The sequence below is a fragment of the Harpia harpyja genome, chromosome 7 (assembly GCF_026419915.1).
Source record: "Harpia harpyja isolate bHarHar1 chromosome 7, bHarHar1 primary haplotype, whole genome shotgun sequence".
NCBI lineage: Eukaryota > Metazoa > Chordata > Aves > Accipitriformes > Accipitridae > Harpia > Harpia harpyja.
The window spans coordinates 14,212,652-14,234,270 of NC_068946.1; the positions used below are offsets into that span (position 1 = coordinate 14,212,652).

The window sequence follows — 21,619 nt, forward strand, 5'->3', positions numbered from 1 at the left end:
TCTTCTGGTGTTTGGACTTCCTGTGTGTGAATGATACTAAAAATGCCACTACCTGCAGAGCTGTGTTAGCAAACCTGCTCAGCAGTGACAGGACAGAATTGTTCTTGCCAGCAAAGCTTGTAGTCGTCCTGGGAATGAAGTGAGCGGCCGTGGCAAATGGGTGTGTTTTTGACATAATCATCCCCCCCCCAATGTGAAGAGTTAAACAAAGCCTAGAGAAATGAGGGTGCTGTATACCTCTTCTGAAGGCAGGAGGAAATCAGAGAAAAAACATCTTTTGCAGTTGATAGTCTAGAACCCTGCCCTATTTCAATTCTAACAGTTGGCTTGGTGAGGAAACATCCAGCAAAAAAAGATACTTTCTGCTAAAAGTAAAGCCATTTCAGCTGATTTAAAATTTCACTGGCAACATTCACCTGTGATCTTTCTTAGTTTGGAGTGATGATAACACTTGCATTTGATTTGAGAGAATAGCAGTTCAATTAAAGGGGAAAAAAAAAGAAGTTTATATTTGGCTGGTGGTGTTCTGCTGACACGAGTGAGAGTTACTCCAAGTGGAATTTTGGGCTCAAGTCCAGAAAAGCAAAAATGCTTCTTTAAAACCAACTGTAAGGCTGCTTTTCTGTAATAGGGGGCTGTCCTGCTTGCTCATTAAAACATAGAGAAGATGGGATGTATCAGGAGTAGGGATCATTTTTGCTTGAGGTTGCTGGTTTGAATCCTGTCCAGGCTGGTAGTGATGGAAAGCTGCAAACCTCCAGTGGTTATTCAGTAACCAACATGAAATAAGTTGGTGGTCTCATTCCAGTTCCTGGCGGTCAGGTGTGTGCATCACAGAAACCACCACTTCACTTGGCATCCTCGCTGAAAGTTGGAGCAGACAGACCAGCGATTGAATCGACAGAGAAGGGCACTGAACAGCCCTACAATTTTAGGATTGAGTCTTCAAGGCAGCTGTTGAGAAGGGCTGGCAAGACAGTCAGAAGGAGCCTGCTTTGCCCTGTAAGGGGTTGCTGCTCGTATGAAAGGAAATCCAATACCAAAGCCTGTCGGCTTTGCATCTTGCATGAGTGCTGCATTCACTACTTGAAAAATGAATTTTGATGGGTTAGTTGCCTTGCAAAAACACACATGGTAGAAGAGCTGCAAGTACCTCTTCTGCCGAAGGTGTGCAGCTGTCTGTACCTTGTGCACTGTACAGTTGCATATTAAAGGTTAAGGATGCCCATGCTTTTAAAGTGATTTCCAGGTCTGACTATGATTTCTGTATGAGGAGAAACCTCAGGCTAAATTTTTGGACTGTGACTTCAGAGATGGTTTTGCAGACAGTCAGGCCCTTAGTGAACAGAGCTGCCAGTAACCCAAAACTGATGGATGCTCCTGGAAATTCAGCTTTGAAATACGTAAGAGATCTTCAGAGAACTTCTTTCACCATGGCACAGGAGTCCACCTTCCAAAATCCTCGGTCTTGTGGCAAGATCCATATGGCCATGCACAGGAGAAATGCATCTGCAATGATACAGTCACATCTGAAGTACATTCCTATACCTGTGTAGGACACAGCTCCTTCCTCTGGTCCAATAATTGCAATTCCTTCAGTTTTGTGACCTTGAAAATTCTTTTTTTGCTTTTGTCATGTTAAGAATACCCATTTCCATTTTATTTTTGGCTGACTGTAGAGCACCAGCAACTAGGCCAAAACTCAATGGTAAATCTGTGATGGTCTCTATCAGGAAAAAGAGGATAATGATTATACCCAGGAGTTTTATCAGCCACAGCTGTTACATTGTTTGCTGGAGAAACTGTTCTTTGAAATGTATGACCAAAATAAACAGCCTCGCATCTGTAGCATTGTGGATAATTTAACAAGTAATCCCCTGGAACAGTTGTCTGGATTTACCAAAAGCAAGGTGACAAAAAGTATTCTTGTGCTTTGGTGCTGGAGATAAGCAGCTAGGGTTCGCAGGGTTCAGAAGAAAGTATGAAACTATAAGCAATGTGCTCTCCCACTCTTCAGCTAGTCCTCTGCTGCCATACTCTAATAACCCTTTCATACCTACTTGCCTTATCCAAACTATGAGTTTGTTTGTGAGTGTCAGGGTTGCAATCAGGCAAATTACTGCTTGTCCTTTGTTCACTTGACCAGATGAGCAGGAAAAAAAAAGAAAAAGCTCTAACGCTTTCTGTCTTCTCCTTGCTTGTATAGAAGCACAACCCAATTTTGCCCCACTACGCTTCCTACCATATGACCATTGCATCTTAGTCTCTATGTATGAGCCAGAACATGTCCTGCCCCTCATTCCAGTACAAGGCAGAGGCCCTATTTATCATACTCGTGTTTCCCAGTCAGTCCAGTAGCTTTCCTAGAGGTTATCCATATTAGCCTGCTAACGTGTGATGTTTGAAAAGTTCCCATCAGTGTTCATAACTGAGTCTTTAATACACAACAGGCCACCTGCTAACCTGATAGGAAGCTCCTGATAAGGATGAACAAAGATCTGTGTGCCTTGTCTCTTCGGATGCCAGAGTATCGCAGTGTGAACAACCTAAACCAATTCTACTGGAACGATACAGACACGTCCCATTGCAACATCATCTCTAGAGGTACCTATTGCAAACTCTTCCTTTTCCAAAAGGAAAAATATACAGTACTTATTAAGCAGTGTAGGTATTATTGATCTATATCTCAATTACTTACATTCCATTTCTGGGTTGGTCTCCATTGCCTTGCAGCTTTTTGAAACAACTCTTCAGTTTTAGTTTCCACTCTATCCCATTCAGTTCTTTCCGTAAATGTAGTCCATGGCACCATGGGGTTTCTGCTATCTGCTCTTTTCAGAATGTGAAGTCTGCCTTTTTTCTTCCTTTTTTTGTGGAAGAAAGCTAGAGGGACCTCCGGTTCTTTTGGAGGCCTGATCTTGCCTAGTGATCCTGGAAGAGAGAAGTAACTCTCCTTTCTGCTCATGTTTTTGAGACACACACACAGACATTTCTAGGGCTGCAGAGGTTTCGACTCTTCTGACCTCTCGTCATAATACATTCTAAATTTTATTTTTAACATTAATGGCTGAATACTCGTGTCTTAGCTTTCTATTAAACAACATAACTGCCAATGAGAGTGCTAGATTCAAAAGTCCCACCCAATTATTTAATAGTGGCAAACAGGGTCTGAGTATAACTCTTCAGATTTTCAAGACATTCCTTTCATGATTTTGATACCATTTTCCACAAGCCCATTTCACTGTTGCTATTCTGGACACTTGTACTTCTGTTGGCACACTATGGATCTGCTGTGATGCTTTTTAAGAACTCGGTGAAAGTGCTTGTAACGAACACAAGTTTTTAAGATACAACAGGTAAGGAACAAGCATTAGGAAAAAAATCTTAAAGAGGAGAGATATGGATCTGAGCATTTTCCCTCTTTAGATGCCTCTGTGTCTCCGCATAAAGAGCTGAACCAGTGCTACAGGAATGATCTGTAGATGGCATGTTTCAACACAAGACCTATACATCCACAGGCAGCCTCCCAGTGTGAGCTCCAGACTTAAAACTTTCAGAAGAATTTTCTGGATTATTTATGTGAGCGCATTCAGGTATATTCAGCAAGAATGGATCTTGCTCCTTGCTATATTTTATTCTAATGCTCTGCTTTCTGAGTGTGCTAGGTTGACACCTCTGTTTGTGTATTCCTCCTTTCTGTGCCCATCTTTTTGCCCCTTCTTTATTGGACGTGCAACAGGAAGGTTTGATCTGAAAAGCTGATACACCACAGTGATTGCTCCCCCATAAGCAGATATAGAAAATTTGAGGTCTTTTAGTACTTCCTAGTGGGTTCAAATCCAAAACTAGCTATGGTTATGGTTTTGGTTTTGTCATAGGAAAGGGAAAACAAGATGACTGAGGTTTTGCCAAGTGCAAAACACAGCTGCCCGAGCCTTTTAATAGATATAGGTATTCAGGAAATGCATGGACTCTAAATAAGAAAGCTGTGGTCCATATGAAATGAGATTAAATAACCCTTAGAAAAACAAAACGGAGGAGGAAGAAATTGGGAATTTGAAAGGTCCGTGCAGTTTTACCCCCACACATCATCTATCAGTGCTCCTTTTAGTCTCAACTCCTTAAAACTGAAATCACCCTCTCTTCTGGACCTTGGTCAAAAAAACCCACATCTCACAAAACACGATTTATGCCTGAGCAGCACCAAGCTCCTGCCCCTGGGCACTCTTGATGTACTTTGTATCTGGATTGGTCTTGGCTTCAGTGTGCATAAAATAAACTTCCTGCCTTATGGGGCTTTGACTGAAGCGTGCTCTTCAGCATTGATGTCAAGTGGCCATCTACAACCAGCGGACAGAACTAAGCAGTGATAACGTCAACATGTAGCGGTACAGAAGGCAAAAGAGAATCTATGTTTATTGATCTTGTACAGCTGTGACAGATATTTGAGTTGCCATTTGCTTTTAATGGAATAGAGCTACAGTAGGCAGAAATTGTCAGCAGCTTTATTAGTTTGCCACAGCCTAAAGTTTTCCTTCTTCCATGGAATCACAAATGTGCCTGGTGATGGTCTGGGAGTTTTTTGATGCTCTGCTGCCTCACTTGTATCTGCAGGTCTCCCAGTAATGGGTGAGAAATCCCAGTGCATTTATCCTCATCTTGTTCTTAGGAAGGAAAACAATAATATTCCTATTTTACAGATGCAGGACCAAGGCACTTACAGGAAAAAGGCCAGATCCAGTAATATAGTTAGCTTTCGTTTAGTAACCCAAGTTCAAAAATGCTCTTCCCCAAGCTTCAGAAGGTTGCTACCTTATTATGAAGGCAGCTATTAACTCCTCCCCAAAACATCTTGGTGCTATGCTGCTGATCCTGTCAACACCAGCCTAAATTCAGATGGTGTTCCAGAACCTAAATGTTTCTCAATCCTCTCTATAGCTTAGTGGCTAAGGAACTTAACATCTTGCCTGCTCTCTCACCTCACGCATCCTGCACATCCTTCTGCTCGGTGGCCTGCCTTCACAGCAGGAGGGATGTTATCCTGTGCCATCATGGTCACAGTCATTTATGGAGGAGGAACCTGCCAGGCAGAAGAGGGAAGTGAAGTTGGACCCCCCCTTTCGTGGGTGTGTGCTCTGAACACATTAAAATGCTGCAAGCTCTAGGCATCTCTAAAAAACCTGAAGTGCCTCTAATTCAGTTTTTGAATGAGAGAGTGAGTTGTGGGTCCCAAGTGAATGGCAGAACCTCCCTGCAGGCCTTAGTGACAAGATGTATTTAAGACTTGCTCCTGTGCTCAGGATTCCCCACAGACCAGCTACAGGCAGCTGCATCGAGAATGTGCTGAATTCAGGCCACTCGCCATGCCGGCCATTACGGATCCCATTCTGCCACATCCTTTGCCTGTGAATCTATTTGCACACTTTCCCACAGAATCCTGTGTCTAAGAGCCCTGGGTTCGTTTTCGGGGGCTGTAATTGTTGGCTTGGCTTTTTATTCAAGCTTTGTCCCAATGTAGATTGGATCTGCGAAAGGAAAGGCTCCAAGTATCAGCTTTGCCAGCTCTTACTTGTCTTTAAAATCTGAAAGTTGCTTCTCCTTAAAGGCAGTTGCTGCTCCTGAAGCCAGGCATTTTTATTTGCATGAGAAAGCTGTAGCTGACTGCAAGATACTCTATGATCTTATTTTAAAAGAAAAGGATAAAAATAAGTTTTAATTGTGTTCTTGCTCTGCCTCAATTTAGCGGCTAGCTGTTCTCTTTTGTGCTCCCCACATTTTTGGAGAGCTGGTTGACACTTATTTAGGTTGGCACAAACTAAATATAACCAAGTGTGTGTGAAAAAGCATGCACTGGGTCACAGCTTCAAGAGCAGCAGAAAAAAGCATTCTGCCTTTCTTTGCAGAGCAAGGGGGTTATAGGCAAAATACAGCTATTCTGAGACAGCTCAATGAAACACACACAACCTGAACAAAAAGTAAGTATTCCATTCAACTTGTGAATGCTTGTGAAATTTATTTTTTGCCAGCTTTTACAGTCCACAGCCTTCTCATTCAATCTTGAATAATAGCTTTGAATTGAGCTGTAAAAGCTTCCGAAGTTTGAAGTCTTTTGACAAGTTAATTTAGCTATATGGTAAAAAGTTTTTCCCCCAGATAGAATAAAGCCATCATATCATGAATGTAGTAGTCATCCAAGGGAAAGAAAACACCATTAGGATTAGAAATGATGGGCTTTATGGAGATAGTTTGTGGTTTAGTGTAATCTACTATCAATATTTCAGTAGAAAAATATTCTACTCGTCATTCAGCTGGAAGTCAATATCTTCACTTAAAACCAACACCCAGGGGCCAGACTGCATAAATTTTTTATTGAAAAAGTAACTTGTTGCTTTTTTCATCAGTTTTTTTTTCTTACATTTATTTAGATTTTAATTGTTTTTCACCCTGTATCATGCAGGATGTCTTCCCCCCCTCCCCTGCCAGTGTAAAGAGACAGAATAGAAAAATGAATCAATATTTCCTCTAAGGTTCCCACTATAGAGACACACACTTTTCTCCCAGCAGCTGCCATGGATGAAAATTCAAGGAAATAAATATTTTCCTTTTTTTTTTTTTTTTTTTTAATATTAAGAATCGGAAAACAATCATTGGTAAACTAAGTGTATCCAACAATTATTATAGCCTCAGCTTCACAAAGATTACATATTAATTTTAGACTTATCTCTTGTTTATGTTGAAATTTAAGCCTTAGTGTGCCACTAAAATTGACTGAACCAAAAAAAACAATTGAGAGGGAAAAGAGATTTCTTTTGTACTTTTAACTCTTCAGTTTAATCAAGAGGGATGATGACACTCTAAGAACTTTGGGACAGTGGTTTGTAATGGCTGTAGAACATTTCTTCTCTATATAACACAGCTGAGACCATACCTCTTAGTGCTAACTAAATACAGAATTTATAAAATGCAGCAAAAATTGTTCAAAACAAGATTTAGCAAGGAAACTTATTTAAAAAGTTTATTGTACTCATGATAAAATGACTGCCATGACAATCCCGCGTATCTTCACTAGCAGTCTTCATATGTAAACTTTTTCAGTAAGTTTTCTACTTTTTCAGCTTACATCTTCCTTAGATTTACTTTTTGAACAGCGGCAACATGATTTTTCCTTACTGCAGCTCAAAGAAAGCGGTTGCCCCTGCTATCCGCGCTGCACAGCGTGGCTATTTCCAGGTGTAATTCAGGTGCAGAACATGCTGGAGCTAAGCTACCTGACATCTCTGTGGCAAACGCGCGGTTGTGTTTCCAGCTGCGTTGCACTAAGCCTCCACCAAACCTCCAGCATGGGAAGTAAGCGCTGCCTGTTGTGTGGCTCTCTAATCTACTGTCACCAATTCTTGCATTTGGTGACATCGTGTTGTATTTGATATTACTGAAATAAAGAGTATAATTTGAGAAACGGCACATACAATGGAAGGATTTTTAAAAAGCATAAATATGAAGAGGACAGAAAATTTTACATTGTGACCTTTACTTTGAACTTCACTAGCTTTTTTTTTTTCAAGTGGGGGACAGGGACTTGAGTTTGTCCAAGACAACAGCAATAACTCATTTCTTAGAGACTGGCTCTTAATGCTTCAGAATTTAAGCTTTTCAGTCTTTGAGTGATGAAGACTTGATGAAGTGTTGGGTCTGCAGACAAGCTGGAAAAATAGCTTCTGCAGCCAAATACAGGCTTCTTCAGCCTCAACAGGCACTCCCTTAAGTGGAGGAGAACCACCTTGTTCTCCTTTACAGCTCACATTAAGCTGGACAGGACTGTTCTGCACAGAAGACAGATTTTGCAGCATAGCAAAAAAGAGAAGTCTCTCTCTGCAAGAGTATTGTATGAAGATACAAGGAGTCCCAGCCGAAGAATATTCAGCAGGAAAAACAAAACAAAACAAAGGTATGCCAGAGGAAAACAGAGGAGTGGGGCGATGTAAATTTAACATTCTCTGTTCCATTACAGCTGTGTCTTAAGTCTGGTTGGTTTGTTGGGGTTTCTTTTTTTTGATGGCAGAAAGGAGTAAATAAGTGTGCTGTAGGAAGGCTGCAGAACAGATGGGAGTGGGAGATAAAGCAAAGAAGGGTGGCTGGCAGGAGAGAAATATCAAGGGAGAGCAATGATGGCAACTATCTGATCAGGAAGAAGAAGAAAAAGCAATTACCAGGTAGAAACTTGTGTCTAGGCTTGACCCTCTCTAAAGAAGCAAGTGGCACTGGCACTTGGAGTAGCTCTTCAGTGGCTAGGCTCTAGAGGAAGTTCCTGCTGGCTTTCTTCCTAACTTGATACTCTTTTTTTGGCCACAGAGGTGATGGGAGAGGCAGGATTAGAGTGGAAAGCTGAGGCACCCTATTTTACTTTCACCAGATCCATTTGACTAGAGAGGAAAATTAGCTGGAGTGTTGTGATGGCTGTTTCCTGCTTAAGAACATGAAAAATGGAGCCATTCCTGACAAACAAGAAGTAGAGTTCAGCTAAAGATGAGGTGGAGGTAGGCGGGAAGTTCTGTAATTGCATTTTATTTAAGTCTTTATGAATTACCTCTGCCAATTTTTTTTTTATTTTTATTTTTTACTTCAAATGGCTTCTGAGTAAATTTTTCAGCTGCAATTACAGTAAAAACAGACTACGCTATATACAGTTGGATTTAACATATAGGAAGTATACTTTTTCTTGTTAATATCTGAGCTCTAATTTACATGAACAATGACAAGGTTTAATTTTCTGTCATTATGCACAGGTTAGCCTAGACTGGATATTAATAGATACACATATTCACACCCACAACCACTAGTACTGCATCAATCAAATTTTGAAGATAAAACTTACACTCCATGACAACTTTTAGGGCACATTTTTCTTCTCGTTTCCTCTTTTTAAACTACTTCAGCAATGCAGAAAGCATTGGGGGAAACTGATGCAGCCAAGCAAGTAGCCTCTGCAGTTTGTAGCCAAGAGAATGGGTCTGCAGTTGTCCTGGTTTCAGCTGGGATAGAGTTAACTGTCTTCCTAGTAGCTGGTACAGTGCTATGTTTTGAGTTCAGTATGTGAAGAATGTTGATAACACTGATGTTTTCAGTTGTTGCTCAGTAGTGTTTAGACTAATGTCAAGGATTTTTCAGCTTCTCATGCCCAGCCAGTGAGAAAGCTGGAGGGGCACAAGAAGTTGGCACAGGACACAGCCAGGGCACCTGACCCAAACTGGCCAACGGTGTATTCCATACCATGTGACGTCCCATCCAGTTTAGGAACGGGGAAGTGGGGGGGGGCAGGGATTCACCGCTCGGGGACTGGCTGGGTGTCGGTCGGCGGGTGGTGAGCAATTGTACTGTGCATCATTTGTACATTCCAATCCTTTCATTATTGCTGTTGTCATTTTATTAGTGTTATCATTATCATTATTAGTTTCTTCTTTTCTGTTCTATTAAACCGTTCTTATCTCAACCCACGGGTTTTGCTTCTTTTCCCGATTTTCTCCCCCATCCCACTGAGTGGGGGGGAGTGAGTGAGCGGCTGCGTGGTGTTTAGTTGCTGGCTGGGGTTAAACCACGACAGCAGTACAACATCCAACCCTTAGAGTTGAGGGTATGGGGATGGGGGATGCAGGTAGGGGACACAGGTAGGGTACCTCTGGGCTCCGTTACATTTAGAAGCTGCAATGACCACTTAGGCAAAATGTTGGTTGTAACCCACGTTGGTGTTGAAAGCGTCTCCCAGCTGTACCAGAAACAGGGAGCTGCAAGAGGGCAGCCAGCCACCTGGCTGCCCACAGGAGGGTTCTACGCTGACCACCCATCATTAGATCCACTGAGGAGCTCATAGCCTTTGCAAATACTACCTTTTCAGCTACACAGTCGGCATTAGTAAATTTCTAGTCCTAAAGCACTTACACCCATATGTCTCTTGACACTTAAAAATAATTTAGAAGATTATTTATACACACCTACATACATACGTACATGTGAGCACACAAACTGGCCCTGAATAAAGATAGCAGAACAACCATAGAGGAAACCTAAAACCTCACCAACCAAAGAACAACAAACAAACAAGCCCACAAGCCAATATAAGCTAAAAATGAAACAAAAAGGGCTTCAGCTTTATGCAGAAGTAGTGCTCTTCTTGCCAGTGGTGTTCTTAGGTGCATGCTACAGGGAGAATAGCTGAAAACTTCAGGCCTTCTTCAAGGCAGGCCATGCTGCCTGTATGCTCAAGCTTAGAATAATCAAAGTGTAATGTTTGTTTTAAGTTGACAGGAATAAATTAATCTCTTAAAAATAGACTGGAAAGCTTAAGTTAATGGGATGCTATTGCTGATGGAACTGTCAGAGTAATTCTGACCTCTGCCAAGACCTGAGCTCACAGTATGGGGAAAAAAAGCAACTGTAGGGGTCAGATCAATATGGCAAGGATTTTTAGATGGGTGGCCCTTTCAAATGGAAATGTAGTTGCTGAACATCTCAAAAAGAAAAAAACAAAAACCAACCCAAAAAGGACCAGTGTTAAATTTTGACGGAGGGACAAAGTTGTTAGCAATTCCCGTCAGGTCCCAGAATTTATGTAAATCCAGATGGCTGAACTACAGGAGCTCATTTTTCTTTAAGGAAAATCTGGAAGTTTAAAAACAATTTAGCAAGAGCCAATTAATCAAAACCACCAGAAGTGTGCTGGGATGGCTGCCTACAAATAGCAATGTTATGTTCCATATTGTCTTAGTCAAGGATGTTAAGAAACTCCTTGAAGGCTAAGGGGGAAGTCCCCATGTATTTAATGGGCTATGAGTATGGCACAGTGACTGCACTCTAGGACCCTGACTGCTGCAAGAGGTGTGAAAGCAGACCACTGTGCCCACAGGGCTGGTACCATCAACTCCTTTAACTCTGTTCAAGCCAAGGGCTCCACCTACGTGAAGCACAAGAATGCTCTTCCAGCTGTCCTTGGATGGGAGAGGAGAGGTTTGAACACCATGTAGATGGCCTTCGCCAGAAAAGGGGTCATCTTCTTTCTAGGACCACCATGGTGGCTTACCTTCAAAAAAAGGTTAACAGCCATGATAAAAAAGGGAGTAATAATATTTGATGTTGTGGCATTTGAGACTTAGACTTTCTTTGGCCATTGGCGATCTCTTCAGTGAAGCCTGAGATGGTTATCTAATGCATCTCAGACGGGATGTTCCCATCAGTGTGCCTCACAGATATCCCTCAGCTGAGCTTTCTTGTACCAGCTAATACAGATGCTGAGGTATTTTGCTTCCCACGATAGGGAACGTTTGCAGTGTGACTTCTTAGTTTCAGGCATTGTGCTAGTCAAAGGTAAAACAACAAAATGCAAGTGAAATGAGAGTTGTGCCAGCCACGGGCTTGGCCAATCAAGAAACAGCAGCTAGAGAGGACTTGACAGTTCAATAGGGTAATTCTTTAGAAAATAGAAAAATCAATTAAATATTGAATGGTTGCTAGGAAAACACAGGTAGAGGTAAGTATGCTGAACAATTCCTTTTTATTATTATTATTTTTTTTTTTTTTACTCTTGGTAATTCAGGCAAAGATTGCAAAGATTTTGAACTATGCCTTTGCCTTTTCAGTTTTTATATCTTGATTCAGCTGCTTGCTATTAAAAGCAGTGTACTCAGCAGCCATTTTTTATAGACAATACTGGATGGATTAAAAAAATAACATTTTGGGAGTGGAATCTTGGATGCGGAAAACTGACACAAAAAGTTTCATGTTCTATTAAAATACTATGTATCTATGGTGGCTTGCATTTTCTATGGTATTTCTACTCAATCCATCTCCATTAGTATCCTGAGAATCAAAAAATCCGTAGTTTCAGATATGTCACACTACCTAAGGAAAGAAGACAAAAGAACGTGTAGCTTTTCTTGTTACAAACGAATTAACTTCAGAAGAATGCGTCACCTGGAGTTGTTTCTCTACAAGTTCTGTCCTCCACCTGATGTTTCCCATAGCCAAATCAATCTAGATTTGAGTTTTCTTTCTGTGACATTTCCACCTCTTACTAGATACGGACAAAACTGCGGAGGAAACGCTCGGCAGCAGCGGGTCAAGGAGAGATGGGGGAAAAGAGGAGTTTGCCGCACTTGCGTGACTTTTCTAGAAAGAGCTGCTCAGCGCTGCGTGGAGGTCTCTTCACTTCACGCCGGTCCTTCCACAAGCACGGTTTGTTCTCGGCCACAGAGGCGAGGACAAAGTCACCACATGGGAGGGGACGGTGCTAAGCAAACCCTCCACCACAGCCCTGGCTCCCCTCCGGCGGGTCGCTCCCTGCCCGCCTAGGCCTCCGAGGCTGAGGAGGGGGCCACGGCCTGGCCTCGGAGACGCAAACCCCGCTCCGGGCTCCCATCTCCGCCGCTCGCCTGAGGGGCTTTGCGGGCCCAGCGCCGACATGGCGGACGCCGGCCTGAGCCCCCCCCTCGGCCCGCGCCGTCGCCTAGGCGATGGGCCGCGCGCTACGAGGCGGGGCTGCGGCGTGGCCTGATTGGTTCCTTTTCCCCCGTCGGGATGGGAGGGGGGGAAACGACGAGGGCGCTGTGGCTATAAATAAACCGCGCTTCCTGATTGGCCGGGGGGAAAAATGGTTGCACCACGTGACTCTCCATCTAAAAATTCCAAGATGGCGGATCCCGTCACGGGCTGAGTCCGTTGGTGGCGCGCGCGCCGCGGTCTCCGCGCCGGGGCCATCACCGCACGGCTTCCCCGCCTCGCCCGCCGCCACCCAGGTCAGTACGCGGCGCCCCGCCGCCTCCCCCCCGCGCCGGGCGGCCCCGCGCCGCCCCCGGCTGGCCGCGGCGCGGCCCCTTTAAGGCCGCGCGCTTTTCTGCCCGCCGGCTTTTAATTGCGGCGGGGCCGCTCCTGGCCGCCGGGTTCTTAAAGGGATCGGCGGCGCGCAGCTGCTTTCCCTCTGTGCTCCGACCGTGAAGCGCGGAGGGTTCCGGAGGGGGAGATGATGGGCAGCTGCGGGCGCCAATCGGATTCGTCCGTGCGGCAGTGGCGGGTGGATTTGAGCCATTCGGAGGCTCCTGCCGCGCGCCGATTGGGCGGCGCGCTCGGCGGGGCGGGGCGGCTGCGCGCCATCACTCGGCATGGGTGTAGCGGAGCGGTGGGCGGGGAGAGGGGGGTGTGACGAGCAGCGCTCCCGCCTATTCAGCGCGCCGGGCCTCCCCGCCGCTCGCGTTTTTGTGAATGAGGCGGGTGGGGCCGGCGCTGCGGCAAGCCCCGCCCCTTCCCTCACTCGCCCCGCCCCTCCCCGGCCGCCGCGGCTCCTCCCCTGCTTCCCCCCCGCCCCCCCCCGGCGAGCAGCGCCGCCGCCGCCGCCTCGGTGCTGCGCGGGGCTCGCTGGGGAGCGATGCGGGTAGCGGTGAGTGCCGCGGGCGGCGGCCGGGCCGGGGGCTGTGGCGAGGGTGTGGGCCCGGGGGCGGCGGGACGCGGGCGCTGGCCGGTGCGGCGGGGCGGGCGCAGCGGCCCTGCGGCGGGGGCGACGCCCGCGGTGGCGGGGCCCTTGCGGCGCCGAGCGGGCCGCGGCCCGGGGTCGGTTCTTCCCCCGCCCCGGGAATAACGTGGGACTTGGGGAAAGTTTCTGTGGGGGCCGGCTGCGCCCGCGGCCCCGCCGGAGCGCGCCTCACGCCGGGGCCGGGGCTGCCTGACGGGGCAGCGGCTCCCGGGCTGGGCCAGGGAGGTCGTCCCGACCCCCGGGCACCACCCCCCTCCAAAAGAAATCATGAAAAATGGCTTTTTTTTGTAACCAGGAGGAGAAAAGAAGGGGTATTCTCCTCATCATCCCCGCGCTTTTTGGAAGTTCTGAGATAACGTCGGGCTGCAAGGGAAAATGACAGGTCCACGCCGAGGCAGGGCTCCGTCCTCGGCCACAGGCTACGGCTTCCCCCCCCAAAATACGCCTTTTGGGGAGCTGGTGGTGAATAAAGTGCGTGTGCCGCCTCGAAACGTGAAGCGTTGGTTCGTGCAACGATAAATGGACAACAACAACAGCAAAAAAAAAAAAATTATAGTGCGTTCGGAGGAGCGTGAAGTGAGGTGTTGCTGAGCGGTTGTGTGTGGGTTTTGCTGCAGGAATTTATCAGGAAGGATGCTGTGCAATCCCTCGGCTCCTTAAATGTTATCTTTTGAGTGTTTGTGGCATGGAAGGCAGCATGACATCTTAAGCAAGCAAACGTATTTACATAACAATTATTTGACATTATAGCTCAGTGCCGAGGACCATTTAAAGGGAAGTAAACCTGCCCTTTATTCAAAACACTTGCGTAATTGTTTTGTGCACGCATTTCGTGGTAGTGGAAGGTGGTTTTTTTTTTGGTGGTTGGTTGCTTGTCAATAGCCTGCTTTGGAAGATTTGCATAAATTAGGCTTGTCACTGTAACCGCTTGTTTTCTGGCCATAGGCGTGGATTTCATGTTACAGGCTTGCCTGATATTCCAGACTGGATTACAGGTCTAAAAATGTTCCAAAGAAGTGGGATCTGTGTTGGAAAGGTGTGGGTGGATTCAGGATGTGAAAATCGCTTGTAAATCTGGGATGGGGCGTGTAGCTCAGGGTGGTGGAGCGGGGTATAGGCGCTCTCCAGTGTTCTCCATTTCTCCTCAACAGGGATATCCAGGCAGCTTCATTTCATGCTTGTTTCCAACAGCTGTATTCTGTTGTCTTCATAATGCTAATTTGAGACTGAAGAGATGGAGCAAGCATTATTTTGGCCCTCTGTGCTACAGTGAATTTCACTGTTGAGTGAATAATCTCCTTGCCAATGCATTTTGATTTACTGGTATTATGTACTGTCAATAAATGGGACTTGTGCTGTATTTGCTGCCGTTAAAGTGCTTTCGGTTGTTGCCAAAAGCTACCTGGAGTTAATTATCTGAATTGGACTTTTTTTAACGGCAACATTTTTTAAAAGCTAAGGAGCTCTGAAGTTTATATAATAATCTGGTTCTTGGCAAGGTTTCTTTTTTTTTTTTTTTTTTTGTAATGCGGTCTGTCATGGCACTGAGTTTTAATCGTTTCTGATGTTTCCACCACCGCTGTATGGTGTTTTCAGCCTAAAAGCTGCCATTGTCACTCCGCAGCCTCTCTGAAAGAGTTAAGAGGGCATTGAATTAAGAAAGCTCAGCTGCTTGTATACAAGTATACAGCAATTACAAGGCAACAAAGTTATTGCAGAATCCTACTGTAACCATGGCAACATGTTCACTCAATTACATTTGGAAATGTAAAATGCCACCCAGTTAGAAAGAGTAAGTTTTAGTGACTGCAGATTTTCTGTATGAAGCGAAATGTGTAAGACATGGCTTTCCAGGATTCTATGCTTTTCTTCATGTTTGGATGGCATGTTTTAGCATGTGCCTCTGACAGATTTCCGTTGCTGATACTAAGCTGTGCCCTTGGTTGTCTGAACTTAGGGGGGGGAAAAAAAATAATCCCAGAATCTTTAAATCTTAAATTTTAAACTTTGCCATCCTATAATTTCCTTGGTTTTGTTTCAGGACTTGGCTATAGAAAGCGGACAGATTAGAAAATGCATGAAATGCTTTTTGAAAATTACCTCAGAATACCAGAGGAATTTGTCATTTACTTAATGGGATGGAGGCCTGAAAGAAAAGCATATGTATGGCATGAAAGCTTTTATTCCTTTGGGAGGAAATGTTTGTTGAGCAGTCTGTGTTCGTGCAGTGCAATCTCCAACTGACTGTCCTAAAGTAGAAGACGACTGGCAGGTGTGAGCTACTGAACTTGTCGTCAGCACCAAGAGAAAGTGGTGAAGAAGTTCTTGAGAAGCCCAGGCAGTGTCCATCAGCCCCAGGTTAGGAGATAGCAGGTTGAGTACACCAAGGTCCTGATGCGTGATGCAGGTGAACTCCTTAGTGGAAGTTAGTTTCATTTGTTGCTTGCCTTTTGATGGTGACTTGCTAGCAAAAAGAATAAAAGAAGAAAAAGTAGTTTCGTGCATATGTTAATTTTTGTGTTGGTCAAGATGCAACTTTCTGCTTTGCTGTGCTCATGTTTCACAGGCAGCGACCCATTAATGCAGAAAAGGGGAAAACAACAATGCACTTAAAACAAGTTTGTTTTTTTTAAACTAGGAGTGATGTGTTTACAGACACCTGAACATTGATGAACTTCTTCAGAAGTTACCTAGTAACAGGAGCTGATAAAAGATATTTAGGTGGATGCGGGTTGCAGTGTCTTGAAGAAAAGATTTTGCCCAGATCTTCAGGGGCTTGAACTCCAGGCTGCCTCCTGAACCCTTGGAGTATCTGGATTGCAAAAGGTTTGCAGGTCCCATGAACCTGTGTTAGATTATGAATGGTTTTGGAAGGAAGGTCTGTCCAACCTGTCAGGTCTTTCTGCTTTCCCCATGAGCAGGTAGCTTGCCTGCCTTGTGGTTTGCATGCTCCTCGAAAGCAGCAGCTTGAGCAAGTGTGACCTTCTGCTCCCATGGTGAGCGCTTGTTTTTCTCTTTGCCTTCTACCATGGGCAGAGGTGGAAGCACAGGAGCTGCCTCTTTATAGACTGCTGAAAAGGTGGGGTTGATCTCAGTCTTCAACCTTAAATCACGTATTGAACTGCAAGGGTGAGGAGTAGGACTTGTTAAAAATAAAGGCTGAAATTGAGCAGGAGCCCATGGTTTTAGATTAGACTGACCTCTTAATCTCTCTTTGAAATGGCTTTGTGCTTTCTGGGGGATAGACTTTTTAAAGCCATCTTAAAGTGTATCTGTGGTTCAGAAACTTGCCCTCTAGGATCATTTGTAGGTTTCAAATCTGGGGAAGCTACTCTATACATGAATGTGCCCAAACACATTTAAAACAAAGTGTTGAGACAAAACCTTGCCACCAAATATATAGTATGTGATAGGATCAAATATTCTAGGCCAAATTTCTTTCATCTTCCAGAGCTGAGAATAGGCAAGAGCTTTTAAAATGGTTTGTTCACAGATGTGCTTATCAAATAACTTGTGCTAAAAGGAGTTAGTATGTTGAGTGTCTCTTAAAACTTAACTACACAGCCCTACCTTAAGGAGGGCAAACTGGCAATTTAATGCGGGGCGTTTATGTTCTTGATCAGCTGAATACTGTGCATGCTCCACTGAAAGACTACTGTCTTCATTTTTGGCACTTTTGGATTGCTTGAAGCGTTCCTCTAATGCTTGCATGCCATACCGTACCTTTGTAAGGTCACAGTAACTAGTTGTCTTCGTGTTTTCTCAAGGATAGCATGTGCCTTGTCTGGGTTAAGTGGCGTAAGTGTGTGCTAACGTGATGCTCTCTTCGGGGTTTGAAAACCTGAATCCTCACTGTCCAGCTGTGCCAGCTTAATCTTGGGGTTAAAACATTTCTTTGGTGTCCTCTTCCAGTTAAAGAAGTGATTGTGTTACACTCCTTGGCATTGTATGTATTTATATTTACTGGAAATAAATACTCCTTGGCATTGTGTGTGTGTGTATATGTATAATATAAACCCCCAAACCCTTGGGACCATATTTTTACTTGTCTTACATCTATGGTTGAGTACACACGGTAACATTACCAGAACAGTTTATTTGCTGAATAGTATCTGTTGCTAGCCTGTTTCAAATGGCAAAGCTTGTCACAAGCCACCAAGAAATATTAATTGAACATATTATTTGGACACTGGTAACGACATTCATTAAATATTTGCCAAGTATTCTTGACTCTTCTTGCTGGCTTCTTTGATGGTGTCATCTACTTCATTGCTCCTCCAGTTCACCTTTAGCTTGTTTCCAGTTATCCTATTGCTTTTCTGTAATCTTTTTCGATCCTGCTACCTAGTCTACAAGGCCAGCCATTGGGTTTAAATTTTATCAGACTCCTGCTAGAATCCTTTGAGTTTTTGCTTTTGTAGAAGCGTGTTTTACTGGACAGAGAAGCTGACAGGATCTGTCTTGTCACTGAATTCAAAATTGCTTTTCAGTTTTGAGTCCACTTCCCTAATGGATAGCTTCTGTTTTCCATTCATTTTTGCTTCCCAGTTCCGCAGGTCCAAGCATACCAATGCTCCAAAGCAATGAAAGGAACCTCGTTCTCCTCAGCTTGCTTGCTGATCTCAGAGGTCTGGGGAGATGCGGAGGAACCATGAAAATACATGATTTTGTCTCAAATTGTTTAAGCTGAGAAACAGCAGAAACACTAAAGGTGCCTGCTTTAATAATTAGAAGTGTGGCAATATTGTTAACTAGTAAAAGGGGTAAACAGTCTTCTAAAAAATTAAAGTGAAAGCTGCGTGTGGTGGGAGAGGAAATATGTCTTAGCATTTTGATTCGATTTAGATTGTCTCTCATATATGTTGTCTCTATAGTTGAGTCCTTGGTTGAGGGAACTCCTCAGACCACTCTAGTAATTAATGCCACTTGCATTTTGATTGTGTTATGCAGAAAACTGAAGTGGGCCAGGTTTACTTTATCCTGCAGTGGACCATGTTGATAAGGCAATATATAACAGATGATTCATGAAGTGATGCTTGTCATTGCCAGAACTGCTTGAATAGCAAGCAGATTTTGGGCAATGCTTCTTCACCAGAAAGACTTGGGCAGTTTAAACTGAGAGGAGGAGAAGAGACAAATATGCACTGCATTTCTGTCTATCTTAAAGGAGCTGCCTCACAAAATTTAGTAGAAGTTGGGGGGGAGGGTAAATGGGTAAAATCCGGGGGGTAGAGAAGCAGGAAAGCACACAGAGGTTGCATAATGATGTTGAAAAAGGGAACAATTAGGAAAAGACTGTAAAATCTCTTGGAAAGCTTCTGTGGTTTTCCCTTTGCAAGGAATTGCAGTTTGGCCTTCCTCTATAAAAATTCGGGCCTTTTTTTCATGGCATTCATTACTAGACACATCTTGATCAACTTCATATTTTTTTTTTCCCTTCATGTTTTCCTATTGGATATTACCTCAGAAAAGTTTGATTAAAATCTGCTTCAAATTGCCATCTACTAGTGCAGAGGAATGTGTGTTGACTTGTGGTCATGGGCACGCTTAGCCGTCTGCCCTCATCAAATGATTGAACCTTTGTTCCTCATACAAGAAGTATTTAAAAACCAAAAAGCTGCAATTTTAAAATTGGATCTTAGGCTAATGAGAAACCTCTTTCTACTTTGGTCAAGATAAGGTTTTGTAATTTTTTTTTTTTTTTTTTTTTAACCCTAAGAGTCCTCTGAGACAGCCATTTGGTTTGGTTGAGGGCCAGAGAGGTGTTGGGAGGAGCTGGAGGCTGAAGGCGATGTGTGCAGCTAATGTGGCTTATCCAAGATCTGAGGAAGGAAGAGCTCCTTTCTTTGGGGCGTCGCTACAGTAGTTTGGACAAATGCATAGGATGTGACAAAGTGTTGCTTTGGCATCGTGTTGCCCATGAGGTGATGATGTCTAGGAAGACATTTGGCAAGTTTTTCAGCTCTCCGTGTTGCAGATATGACTTGCTGAAATGGCAAATTGAAGACTCTGCCTTGGGTACAATCTGGCTGTCGTGTCTGGGTTTGTTGCTGTGTTCACTTTCTTGTTTTCTTTCAAGTTTGATCTCCCATAAACCTTTCCTGGACGTTTGTATCTGTACCTTTTATAACAAGCCAGTAAGCTGTTGGATGAAGAATTGTATTGTAAGGGTTTTGGTTTTTGCAATCATCGGATAAAATAATGTATAGAAGATTAACATCTCAGATTGGGTGCTAGCAGTGTAGCAATGTATTGTTTTAAATGATCTTTTTAAGTGTGTCCCACTCATTCTGGTGAACACTGACATCCAATTGACCTTAATTCCATTTATCTTTTATGAGCAGTGAAGAATTTTGATATTTCACGTGTAGGAAATAATTCACTTTATTAATTTTTCTGAAGAACTGGTGCTTTAATGAGGTGTCTGTCAGTAAGACTTAATTACCCTTAAATTCTGTGAACATTAGTATACTGTGGCTCTTTCTATGTAAAATCAAATTTCATTTGTCAAACGCACATGATAGCATTAGTTTGCTGATATAATTTGCATTAACTTAAATTTTAGAAATAGCAGTTATTCATAACTGGCCTGTGGCTAGTACTGGTGTGCAAGATTTTGCAGGGTGTTGTACTTGCCTGAACTGGTGCTGCTTTGTCTTCTCTGTGATTGCACGTGAGGACCCTAGTAGGAAGGTGTAGCGTCACAGCTGCGTCCGCGCTAATGTCTCTGAGCATTTCATGTTGAATAAGCAGTTATTCAAATTTGCTCTTGCGGATTAAAGGTAGACGAGCACATTACGCTGTTCCTCTTTCCCTTAGTGTTTTCCAAGTTGTCTTCCTGTTTGAGTTTTCATTTTACTTCAGTAAAATCCTGTAGCTTTTGCAACGTTATCTTTAGTCAGTTAACATACTTCTACTGTGTTGCATTTTGCTAATATGCTAAAATAGCTTACGTTGCTTTTGCTCAGTAGAAAAATGTTCAGGTTAGTTCTGGTGGTGTGTTGACAAAAATTTCTGTCTTGTGTGCATCGCTACAAGAAAAGGATCCATAAGTGTAAGCCTGAAACAATGAATTAATTCTGTTGTATGCTGTTCCCAACAAGTATTCAGAAAGAGAGTGTTGTTCAAAGTATTAGGAAAGTTACATTTTTCCCCATGGGAGCTACAGTTACCTAGTTTTTTTAGTGTTTGTTCTGGATTCTGTTAAAATCCCAAATACAGGTAGTTCTTGTGGTGAGCAAAAGAACTAGCCTGCCTTTTTGCTGCAGGTTCACATAAAATGTAGAGCAGTGAGATCTGCTTTTCTGTTCAAATAATGTGCATGAAAGTGAAGTGTTAAGTGAAGAAAAGTTGCACTATTAACACCTTTAAAATGATGAGGATTCTGAAAAATGGAATAGTCTGTGAGTTTTAACTTCGCGAGCTTGGTAGCTCAGGGCAGTGAGAAGGGAAAAGTCTCCACTCGGGAAACACAGTGGCAGTGGGGCAGATATTTGTGAATGCTGGCTAATTTGGAAGGAGGTGAGATGAGATGGAAGATGGGCTATTGGCCTTGACTTCGAATGCAGTGGCTCAAACTGCAAACAAGTAAGGATGTGAAGATTATATAATTCGCAAGGACCAGTGGAAAGGGAAGGCCTGTGGTGCAGACTGTCAGGCCAGAGGGGTCCTAGAAGGAGAATTTGTAGGTAAAACTGAGCTTTCCTGCAGGCTGGATTGCATTTTAGAGTACTGCACAGGTGGAACTCATTTCTTCAGTTCAAGTGAAAAAAGAGTTGCTTCTCCAGCCAGCATAGACTTAAAAAAAAAAAAAAAAAAAAATTGCTGTACCTAGTGCTTTGGCTGAGTCAGGAGGGGACTTCTCCGAGTCATGGTGTGAACAAGGCAGCAGGATTCTGACACAGAGGTTGGCCTTTTGCGGTACAGCAGGATCTACACGCTCCTGGGAAGCCTGGCTTGTTTCTTTAGATTGTTTAGGGAAGAAGGGAGCACAGGCATCTTTCTGGAATAGCTCAGAAGATACTGGGTCATGTTTCTTGTGGAGATCTTATTGGAGGGGATGGACGAAGGAACCTTTTATAAAACTGGAGAGGGCAAGTAAGGTGC

General features: G+C 43.8%; 1 protein-coding gene across 8 annotated transcripts in view; it reads left to right on the forward strand.

Moving 5' to 3' along the window:
* The first annotated feature begins 12,634 nt into the window (after window positions 1-12,634).
* The window catches only part of HDAC4 (histone deacetylase 4), a 265,136-nt gene continuing 256,151 nt past the window's right edge, over window positions 12,635-21,619 (forward strand). For 4 of the 8 annotated variants that reach the window (XM_052791428.1, XM_052791435.1, XM_052791433.1 and 1 more), the window contains exon 1: window positions 12,636-12,782. The gene's annotated coding sequence lies outside the window, so the exon portion shown is untranslated. Of the gene's footprint in view, window positions 12,783-13,335; window positions 13,421-21,619 lie in introns of those variants that run through there. The other 4 variants (XM_052791434.1, XM_052791431.1, XM_052791432.1 and 1 more) reach the window with 3 other exon arrangements.